This window comes from Mus musculus, chromosome 13, assembly GCF_000001635.26.
Source record: "Mus musculus strain C57BL/6J chromosome 13, GRCm38.p6 C57BL/6J".
In the NCBI taxonomy this organism is placed as follows: domain Eukaryota; kingdom Metazoa; phylum Chordata; class Mammalia; order Rodentia; family Muridae; genus Mus; species Mus musculus.
The window spans coordinates 71,106,439-71,118,592 of record NC_000079.6 but is presented as its reverse complement, the minus strand read 5'-3'; the positions used below and the strand labels follow the sequence as shown (position 1 = coordinate 71,118,592).

General features: G+C 42.6%; 1 non-coding gene across 1 annotated transcript; it reads right to left on the bottom strand.

Annotated features, from left to right (window-relative positions):
- Positions 1-11,383: 11,383 nt before the first annotated feature.
- Mir466f-4 (microRNA 466f-4) lies at positions 11,384-11,504 on the bottom strand. The gene has a single exon (NR_130325.1). It is a non-coding gene; the product is annotated as a microRNA 466f-4 (primary transcript).
- Between the last annotated feature and the right edge of the window lie 650 nt (positions 11,505-12,154).

The following is a 12,154-nucleotide window of genomic DNA, read 5'->3' as shown; positions in this document are numbered from 1 at the left end:
GTAAGAGACTGAGAAGTAATAGAAAATTGACACTTAGTAATGATATAAGACACAGTAATCGAAGGCAAATGTTAGAAAATTTAAAATTAGGAAAGCAAATGTAAAAGACATGAAAAAAATATGCAATAAGTAGAAAGGAAAGTAAGTTAAATGGAAGGAAAAAAGAGGGGGAAGTAACAGGAGACAATCAGCACTAACTACATTTTACTGAATAGGGTATTTAGGAACAATACAGCGTATGTTGAAAGACAAATTATTGGACAATTGAGGAATATTAGCTTGCATTTGTCATAATGAAGGGCCAGTCCAAAGCCTGGTACACTGACTAAAAGCAGATGATCAATAAAGTAAGCCACCTGAAATCCCAATTTCCTGGATCTGAAACTATTTCACAAGCTCTTGTAAACACACACCATGTAAAATAACACGTTAGACCGAGTCCCATAGCTGATCAGCAGCTTGTGGAATAGATTGGACATTGATCAAAGTGGTGCTGGTTTATCTGCAGAATTCTGCGCTGTTGAAACAATTTTGAATGAGATAGATAAATCTCTCGAAACATGCAGCCTACAAAAAGTGTCAATAGTGACTATGCAGACTGAAGCAGTAATCAGGATTCTAATTGGGCCTAATGAATTCTACCAAACATCACCCACAGAGCAATCAGCACCATCTTCCTTGAACCCTTGCAAACTTTAAAGAGGAGGTCAAGCTCCCAGTTCCATTTCAAAAAGAAAGTTTTGTTCCAAAGGGAGATAGACCCACAGCAAGAGAGAAGCTCTACAGTGTCTTGCCCTTTGTGGACAGTTGGCAAACCTAACGCGAAGCAAATTGAAAGAACTGAGTGCCATGCACAGCTGCTGTCTACTTCTTAGCATGCAAGGATGGTTTAACACACACACACATATCAACTAATGTGATTCTTCACAACCGTGGGATACGGGATACAGATCCCGAAAACCTTAGGAGTTACACAATAAAGTAAAAGTTATCTGCTGGGATAGCAAATGTACCTATGTTTGCAGGTGACTCTTACAAGCACGCAGAAAACCCTAAATCCTGCATCCACATCGTGAGACTGAGTCAAAGAATTTCACACAGCTTCAACTAACAAACTAATTCCCAAATCCAGAATCCATACATGTTAAGGAACTACTCAAAATATGTTAGGGTGGTAACCCCATTTCGGATGGTGTCATTGAAGGTTACAATTCATATTGATCTTTCTTGTGTTTTCTGCTTTGTGATGATTCCATCTTCACGGGCAGAGATGTCTAAAAAGTATCCACTTCATTTGAAGCAATCAAATAATCAGAAATGTTCAGAAACTGAGCTGGAGAGATGGCTCAGGGTAAGATGGTTGCTGGATTGAGTCTTATAACCAACATGGCAAAAAAGAACTGACTCCAACAAGTTGTCCCAGGACCTCTACCGCATGCTATCACATGTGTATTCTATCATCTATCTGCCTGTCTGTCTACCATCTGACTGTCTGTCTGTCTTTCTGCCTATATATCTACCTACCTATCATCATCATGTATCAATCAATCTATCATCTATCTATCTACCTATCTACCATCTATCTGTCCGCCTGTCTATCTACCCATCTATCACCCGACTATCCATCCATCTATTTAGCTATCATGTATCTGTGTGTCTATGTATCTATCCATCTATCTATCATCTGTGTATATATGTAATATGTACATATAAATACATATATTATACATATATTTAGATGAGATGAATAAATGAATAATTTAAAAGGATTATTTAACAATAACTTTATGTTTCTCACAGGTAAAACTGTAAATTATTCATAATTGAAAAAAAAACAAAAATGTGAATATATATTTCATCTTCATAGAATAACCACTTTAGAATGTCCATGTTCTTCAAAGCAGTCTACAGAAGCTACAAAATCTCTGTGAAGCTGTGAATAGTGATTTCACAGTAGAAAGCACTTGAAAACATTGTAGAGAAACCCAAACACCCTGGGAGAAACAAAGCAATATGAGAAGAACAAACACAGAGGCATGGCATGACCTGACTTACATTCAGCATTTAAAATAATTAAGTCAGACAAGGGAGGAGAGCAGGGTTGGTAACTTCAAGGAGCAGGAATCAGAGACTGTCCATATACACTAAACATCATGGTGTAGACTGTAGGCACACATGCCTTCCACTTGTAGGTTATATTATCTAAAACTCAGAGGAAAATGTGGCTACTTATGTATTTAACTTATATATAGCAATAATGTTTTTGAATAAAATCTAAAACATTTAAGATAGTGTTGCTATTTATTTTAAAGCAACATCAATGAACAAACATCAATACACAAACATGCTGTGTATCTACATTAGTTAATTAACTGATTTGTTTTGTTTTGCTGGGAATCAAACTCAGGCACGCGTTCTAGCACCGAGCTACATCTCACCTTCTTCACATAGATGTTTTATTAAAACACTACTTGGGGAGGGGTACTGGAGAGATGGCTCAGTGACTAAGACCATTCATGCTCCTGCTCAGGATCTGGGTCCAATCCAGTTCACACAAGTCAGGCAGGCCACAACTGCCTGCAACTCCAGCTCCATAGGCTCATAGGAGGTTCATAGACCAGAGGTTCATAGGAAGTTCATAGACCAGAGGTTCATAGGAGGTTCATAGACCATAGGTTCATAGACCTCCATAGGAGGTCTCTGGCCTCCATAGGTTGCACCCGTACTCACTTGCACAGACCCACAGACAGGTACAATTATATACACTTTTTTTTTAATTTGAAAGGATGGGCCATCTAGAGACTGCCGCACCCAGGGATCCATCCCATAATCAGTCTCCAAACATAGACACCATTGCATACTCCAGCAAGATTTTGCTGAAAGGACCTTGATATAGCTGTCTCTTGTGAGGCTATGCAGGTGCGTGGCAAACACAGAAGTGGATGCTCACAGTCAGCTATTGGATGGAACACAGGGCCCCCAATGGAGGAGACAGAGAAAGCACCCAAAGAGTTGAAGGGATCTGCAACCCTATAAGTGGAACAACAATATGAACTAACCAGTACCCCTAGAGCTCGTGTCTCTAGCTGCATATGTCGTCGGCCATCATTGGGAAGAGAGGCCCCTTGGTCTTGCAAACTTTATATGCCCCAGTACAGTCAGGGCCAAGAAGTAGGAGTGGGTGAGTAGGGGAGCGGGGAAGGGGGAGGGTATAGGGAACTTTCAGGATAGTATTTGAAATGTAAATGAAGAAACTACCTAAAAAAATTGGAAAAATTATTATTGAGAAAGGTAGACTAGCAACAGGTGAGATTGGTTTTATTTCTCGCCTTTTAAACTCTCCTGGCTTTCTGTAACACAAGTGGATCTTCACTGTGATTCTACATATAACACACAAACGGGGTGCACTGCTGTGCTTGAGGTATACAGAGAAAACCTAGCCTGTATTAAAGAGAGAAACATTGTGCTGACAACTCCCTGCAATTAGGAACTTATTGTGAGACTCCTCAGATTATACAAGCAATAGTTCCTGGCGATGTAGAGTCATAAACAAATAAATCAATTTTTTTTTCATGCTCTGCAGCATTAAAATTCAGAGGTCTGTTTTGTCCTCTGAACGATGCAACTTTTACCCATGTTTAAAATTCTAACATTGACAGTGGTCATTTAAAAAGTATTGGTTCACTGAGTTCTTACAGATATTCCGAAGCCTGACACATTTTACTCTAAAATATCAAAAATTGCCTTTATTAATAACATCACCAATCTCATCAGCAAGGCCATTGTGTATTGAGAATCTGTCAAGAGCAGGCTTGGAAACTCAAATTTTAGCCCTGGCAACAAATGCTGACAGGTGTTTTACTTCAAGTGTCAGAATTACTTGATTTGTTTTCCAGAAAATGTCTTCGGAACTCTGAATAATTACAGTTTTTCTGTCAGATGTTATTTCAATTAAATGTGGTGTTGTTCAATGTGAAACACAACCCATTGAGCCCTGTAGCCCAGGCACACCAGGAATATCCAACACCCAGCAAAAATGCTCTGTGGGTCTGCAGCAATGCTTCATGGGAAAGCAGCAACAATGATTCATGGGAACACAGAAGAAATTCTCCAACTCCACCTCCTTTCTCATTATACACCTTGCTGAGGAGACAGGACCACCCAGAGAAACTAACTCAGTACAGTGTGGGCAAGGCACTCTGAAAACTCAGGGCCAGCCTTTGAGAGCTGAGGCAACAGATTCAAATTATCAGAAGTCTGGGACTTTCTAGTCGCTACCCCGTTGGTCCTGTGGAGACTCGATGTCCCAGTGTAGGGGGAATGCTAGGGCAGTGAGGTGGGAGCAGGTAGATAGAGGGTGGGAGAGCACCCTCACAGAAGCAGGGACGAGGTGATAGAGGGTTTGCTGAGGGGACACTGTCATCAATCCCTGTTCAGTAACTGATAAAGTCACGAGACAACGTGATCCAGTCCAAAGGTTAGACCACTGGAAACTGTTGTCGCCCCTCACACACAGTCCTGCATATCAGTAGCCTGGGCAGAAGGCTAAGCTGGAGGAAATGTCACGGATGCCCCTGATGTTAGAGAGACTGGAGGAATGATTATCCCATCTAGAAAAGAGCTGCTCAGGCTTCCTGACAGCGCCTGCTCCCCTAGGCTGCTCCTCTCCGCTTCCTCCTCCACATGCCCTTCTGCGCCTGCGTGCTCTACTGAGCTCTAACTTGCCCTTGTCTTCCTCTACCCTTTTCTCTCAGACATTGGCTACAGGCCTAAGAATGTTCTCTGTGACACTCAGAGCCTGCCCAGTTTTTGTTTTGGTTTTGGTTTTTTTCCTGAAACCTCTTCCACCAGGCAGATACTTGCCAACCTTTGTTGCTGAACCCACCTGTTCCTTGAATCCTCAAAAGGCAAAATGCAGCGTTTCCTCCCCCTGGCCAACGCCGCATTTCCAGTTTGCCTACCTTGTTGCTGTTCCTTGTCTTCTAAACTCTAATAAAATGCTCCTCTGGGTGTCCCTGTGTCCACTTTCAAATTCTTTTACTAATGAGACTGAGAGACAGACAGAAGGGAACTCTGGTTTTCCTGGAAACATCAGTTTGTGTGCTTTAAATAAAGGAGTAAAGAAGTGTTTCCAGTCTCAACTGGTTTACAGTTGTGTGTGTTGTATTATTTGTAAGTAGTCACAAGGGCCTTATTATTCAGAGAGATAATCTAGTGCATTAAACCTAAGATAAAGTTTAATATTTTCTGTACCTTTCCCACAGATGACTCAGTGATCTTGACTCTTTACAGGGAGATTTTTTTTCCAGTTCCGTGGCTTGATTAAATATTAATTCACTAAAAACCAAACTTCCGAGAGCAGTGTGGTGGTTTGAATGAGACTGGCCCTTCGAGGTTCATATATTTAAACGTTTGGTCCTGAGTTAGTAGAACTACTTGGGAAGGGTTCAGAGATGGGGCTGCCTTGTTCCAGGGGGAGTGTCACTGAATGTGGGCTTGGAGATTTCAAATCCCAGCTCCTCACCTCCGTCCACATCATTCCCAGGTCCTCCCCACCTTCATCCATATCATCTTCTGCCTCCCCTCCACCTCCATCTTGCAGGTCCAGCTGTGCTCTCTCAGCTGTTCCTGCCACCATGCCTTCTCTCTGCCATCATGAACTCCGAAACCATAAGTCCCAAATCACACACTTTTTCAAATAGGTTGTCATGGTTGTGGTACCTTATCATAGCAATAATGAAATCACTAAGATAAACAACAAAGTATCGGTAAGATTTAGAAACAAAATGTAACTTCTGGAGTACACTAAGATTTTTTCTGTTTTCATACTTAACCCAAATTTTCATCATTGAAAATTCCATATATAGATATAGATATACATAAACAAGCACACACATATACATATAAACAAAACTCAAAGAAAGGTGTGTATGTGTTTGCATATATATATGTGTGTATATATATGTATATATGTGTGTGTGTGTATATATATATATGTATATGTATGTATATATATATATATATATATATATATATATATATATGTATAAGAAGCCCAGAATGTATGTGAGCTTAGCTGCTGGGAAAAAGATGAGTCACTTAGCAAAACACACACACACACACACACACACACACACACACGTGGGTGGGAAGAGTCCTTATGTTGCTTTTAGACATATGACCTAGGTGCAAATTCTCACTTATCTTCCAGTTCAGAATCAAAAGCCTTCAAAGTAAAAAAGATACATCACAAACATTCACACAATAACTATAAGAAGGAGGCAGTGGGGCCTGAAACGGCTGGCTCAGTTCCACATTGTGTTGGGTGTACTGAGCAAACAAAAAGTCAGTAGATCTGCAGAACTACAAAGCAAGAAATATGTGTATCTATATAAGGATATATATATATATATATATATATATATATAGAGAGAGAGAGAGAGAGAGAAAATAAGGCCTCAGTCACAAGAGAAATAAAACTTATACATGTAACTATGAAAATGACCATTAAAAATATAAATGCTTACCTGCACAAGATCAAGCCAGTCAAAATTCTAGGACACGGGTGGAGACAGGCTGCCACAGATGCACCTTAGGTAGAGGAGGTTCATGTTTTGAATGCACATTGACAAGAGCTATCTTACACGATGTCTTGTTCTTCTACCCAGTCAAGCAGTATTTACACCACTATTGTGCTCTGCCAGGCTATCTGTGCGCAGGGAGTCCTCAGACCTGCCTCTGCTTCTTTTCTGTGCATGTGCTGGGAACACAGGTGAGCTTAGCCAGCTGCTAGAACCAGATGAGTGACTTAGCAAACCTCATCAGGAGTGAGAAGAGAAAGACTGCCAGCAACATCAGGTCGCAGAACTCCCCCAGAGTGGAAGCTAGCTGGTGGTGACTCAGTGGGATAGCGTTCAGGAAGCTCAGGGAAAGGGAGGTTGGGAAGGAATGTGTAAGGGAACTCTGTGTGATGTGGTGGTTTCCCCAATAGAGTATATTGGGATTCAGAGTCACACTCACTGAGGGACAAAGGGTGACTGTGATGCGGTACATGTACACCCAGCAATGCAGGTACAATACTCTCAGCAATGGAGAATTAAAAACATACATAAAAATCTGCTCCTAAAAGCTTGTGACAACATGGAGCTGGATAGGTGGTTCAATGGTTAAGAGCACGGACTGCTCTTACAGAGGGCCTGAGTTCGGTTCCCGGCAACCACACCAAGCAGTACACAGTGATTTGCAATACCAACTCCAGGAGAACTAACCCACTGTTGTGGATCCTCGGGCAACTGTGTGGACTTGGTACACACATAAACAAGCACACACATATACACATAAAAAAAACCGATTAAACGTCTATAGCTAATTATTACCCTATTTAATAATAATCAACTTATTGTGTCCTCCAAGATTAGAAAAAGCTATGAATATTTGAAAAAAATCCACTTTGTTTGCGTGTGTGTGTGTGTGTGTGTGTGTGTGCTCCAGGGTATCAGACCCCTGGAGCTGAGGTTACAGGTGGTAGCCCCCTGCCTTATGTTTGTGCAGGGAATCAAACTCTCACCCCTCGGAAGAGCAACAACGTGCTCCCCTGCCTTCAGAGTCGCTCCACTGTGGTCTGCTCCCTCCTCCTACATTGAGAGATTTTGGTCAATACCATCCAGCAACATAAATCACCAAAAATAGGAGAACAATAGCAAATTATTTTTATTTTAAATGAAACTATTACGCAGAAACTCTGGTAGAAACTTCCAAAATCGGAAACTAGGGAATTTTGTAATAAACAAATGACAAAAAAACTAATTGTGTTTCTATCCACTATAAATGAATAATCTGAATTTTAAAAATCAAATACCAAAACCATTTATAAAAATACCATTTATAGACATGAAAACAACGTGCAGAAACTGGACCCTGGAACGCGCGTGACTTTTGTGAGAACTTGCAGAGACTTGAAACCATAGACGCTCACGTTACATGGGGGTGGGAGGCTTAGCATCATGATAATGCCATTGCTTTGCAAAATGGTCCAGAGACCTCAGCAGATGTTTCTGGCAGAAACTGACACACTGTGTTTTAAATCCTTATGAGACACAAAAGAGCATCAAAACTACATTAAGAATTTAGTAAATCAGATAAACAATATAACCTCGCCTGTATACTGTTCCTGGAGTAGAACTTTAGGGCTGAAGTATTATGAAAATGGGAAAACGTCAAGAAAAGAGTTCTAGATGGACACGCAGAACCACAATAATCTCCATCAAAATCCCTATGACGACATTATCCCAAAAGTCATACGAAAATACAAAACACCTTGATTACCCAGATCAATGCTAAGCAAAAGGAAGAGATGACAAAAGTGATTACAATTATGGGTCAGAGTTGTGACTGTGGGATGGCAACCCCATCCCTCACTTGATGTCCTGTCTTTCTGCTGGAGGCGGGCTCTATAAGTTCCCTCTCCCTACTGTAGGTCATTTTATCTAAGATCCCTCCCTTTGAGTTCTGAGGGTCTCTCACCTCCCAGGTCTCTGGTGCATTGTGAAGGGTCCCCCCAACTTTCTACATCCCGAAGTTGCCTATTTCCATTCTTTCTGCTGGGCCTCAAGACTTCAGTTCTTTTTGCCCACTCAATACCAGGTCAGGTTCCCCCCACCCCTGTCCGCTTTCCCTCCCAGGTCCCTCCCTCTTTGTGATTGCTTTCATTTCCCTCCCAAGTGGGACTGAGATGTCCTGTAGAGGAGCCTGAGGAAAAGAAGGTCCAGCGACAGGCCCAAAGTGGGATCCAGCTCAAGGGGAGTCCCCAAGGCCTGACACTATTTCTGAGGCTCACAAGAAAGGACCTATCATGACTGTCCTCCAAAAGACCCAAGAAGCAGCTAAAAGAGTCAGATGCAGATATTTGCACCCAATCATTGGACAGAAGCTGCTGACCCCCGTGGCTGGATGGATTAGGAAAAAGCTGGAAGAAGCTGAGGAGGAGGGCGACCTGTAGGAGGGCCAGCAGTCTCAATTAACCTAGACCCCCGAGATCTCTCAAACACTGGACCACCAACCAGGCAGTATACACCAGCTGATCTGAGGCCCCCAACACATATACAGTAGAGAACTGTCGGGTCTGTGTTTAGTCAGAGAAGATGCACCTAACCCTCAAGAGACTGGAGGCTCCTTGGGGTTTAGAGATCTGGTGGGGTGGGGGTTTGGGAAGATGGGGACAGGAAGCCTGGGAGGAGGTATGGGATGTGGAAAAGTCAGAAGGTGGACTGGGAGGGGAAAAAAATCTAGAGTGTAAATAAATAAATGATTAAATAAAATTACCAAAAAGAAAAATGAAAAGAAAAGAAGAGAAAAGAAGAGAAAAGAAAAGGAAAGAAGAGAAGAGAAGAGAAGAGAAGAGAAGAGAAGAGAAGAGAAGAGAAGAGAAGAGAAAAGAAATCATTACAAGGCCAAAACATTAACAACAGCATGATACCAGCATACAAAGAGAGACCAACAGGATAGAATTGCAGCTCCAGATTCCCAATCACACAGCTACAACCATCTGATTCTTCACAAATATCCAAAAGTAAACAGGGAAATTCAGCCTCCTCAACAAGTAGTGTGGAGATGTCCGTCTTCACACACAGAAGGCTCTGCTCTCTCACCCTGTACAAACCCACCCCACCCCAGTGTATGACCGGAAACACCTAAACTCCTAAAGTAAAACAGGGAATACTCCAGAGTCCAGGAATGAACAACGACTCTAAACAGGACTCCAAACAGGAGCAAGAACTAGCCAGTGGGATCCCTCGGATGAAACGATCACTCACAACTACTAAAGCAGCGGCAGTTCTCAACCTGGAGATCACAACCCTGTGGGGGTCCAACGACCCTTTACAGGGGTTGCGTAGCCAACATCCTGCATATCAGATATATGTATTATGATTCATAACAATAGCAAAGTTACAATTACGAAGTAGCTACAAAAATAATGTTACGGTTGGGGGCCACCACATCATGAGGACATGTACTAAAGGGTCGCAGTTGTTAGGAAAATTGAGAGCCGCGGTTCTGCTCTAAGGGAAAAGCAGGCAAATGCTGGTAAAGAACTGGTGGGGTCATGAGCTGGAGCAGCCACTATGAACTCAGTGGAAGTAAGAGTTTGTCGTTCATGTGATCCTGCTGTGCCCTTCTGGGCATACAGCCAACGAGTGAAGATCAGCCTACCACACATACCTGCATGGGCAATCGCTGACTCATGCGGCCAATCCAGGCATCCATCAACAGATGAGGCTACAGAAAAGACTCAGTGGAGTTTCACTCAATCATGTAGCATGCAGTCAGGATGTCTGCAGGAAAATGTCTAAAGGTGGAGATCATAGCAACGCTAAGTGAAACAAGCCAGTCATCACAGACAGGCTCTCTGTCTTTTTGTATGTGCACATGTGCACATAACAGGAGTAACAAACGGATGTGAAGCAGGAGAGGAAAACCCTGTGAATGTGTAAGCGGAAGAGAGTGCGAGAAACAAACCCAGAAGAGGGTGGGTGTGCCACAGCGCTTTGTGTCACATGAGCGAAAGCTATAATGAAACCTCTCGCTCTGTACAGTCGCTGTGTGCTCATGAGAGACGCATTCACAGACACACACGCCTACAGCTGATTTTTGATAGGGCAGCAAAGACAGGGTAGGCATGTCAGGCTCATCTGTCAACAACAGGGTTCAATAAAACAGCTTCAAACTGTACCTGAAAGAACTTGCGAAAATTGACCCACTGGGGCCCAATATAACAATGAAATATAAAACTAGAAGGAAGTGTCAGATACTTTATGATATAGGTCTAGATTAAAATGCGATGTAAAAATTACAAGTCAGGGGCTGGGGCGATGGCTCAGTTGGGAAAGTGAGTGTCCTCGAGTCTGAGGACCAATGTTGTGATCTCCAGCACCATTCAGAAGTCAGGCATGGCGGCCCATCTGTAACATTAGCTCTGAGTGGTACTGGGAGGAGCGATGCTGGGGCCTCCTGTCAGCCAGTCTTGATATGGGTGAAGAGCAGGTTCTCTGAGACTCCAATTCATAAAAACAAATAGAAAGAGACAGAGGAAGACACCCAGGGTCTGACCTATACCCATTTACAAATACATGGAGACACTCACACACACACACACACACACACACACACACACGCACACACACACACACACACACGATCACATGCACACACACGCATGCACACACACAGTCACATACAGGGATACACACATGCACACATACATGCACATACACAGATACACACATGCACATGTGCATACAACATACAGAAATATACCCATATACATACACATGCCGACACATGCACATACACTCACATACAGAAACACACACTCACATACATACACATATGCACATTCACACACAAGTAGACACACAGATATAGATGCACACACATGCATGCACACACTCACATACAGATACACACACATGCACATGCACACACACGTAGACACACAGATGCAGATGCACACACTCACATACAGATACACTCACATACACAGATACACACATACATGGATGAACAGATACAGAGATACATACACACACACAGATAAACAGGATGACAGACACACCTACACACACACAATGTTAACCACAGCTTCATGGGCACTGGCAAACAGAATCTTGCACTTGGCCATGAGGACATGGGTGGGCATTTACTGTTCAAACGTGGATGGATATAAAATATCAAAATGAGGGCTCTGAGCAACAGGAGTTAGAGAAACAGGATGCTTATTTAATTAGTTGTAACAAGATGTTGCAACTCTACTTCAGTAGCTGTAAACACCCTGCATTCCCCCTGGAAAACATCAGGAGCTGAGGGAGAGGACTTAGCACGTAATGTGATTGGATCATACGTTTGTTTATTAGGCCCAGTCTCAGAAATGAGGATGTATGTCAATCAAAACCTAGCATTGAACAGGACATACTTTGCACATTTTCTGTTAAGGAGGCCTGTGATGGTTTGAGTATGCTTGACCCGAGGAGTAGCACTATTAGGAGATGTGCCCTTGTTGGAGCAGGCGTGGCCTTGTTGGAGGAAGTGTGTCACTGTGTGGGTGGGCTTTGAGTCACTCCTCCTAGCTGCCTGGAAGACTGGTCTTCTAGCATCCTTC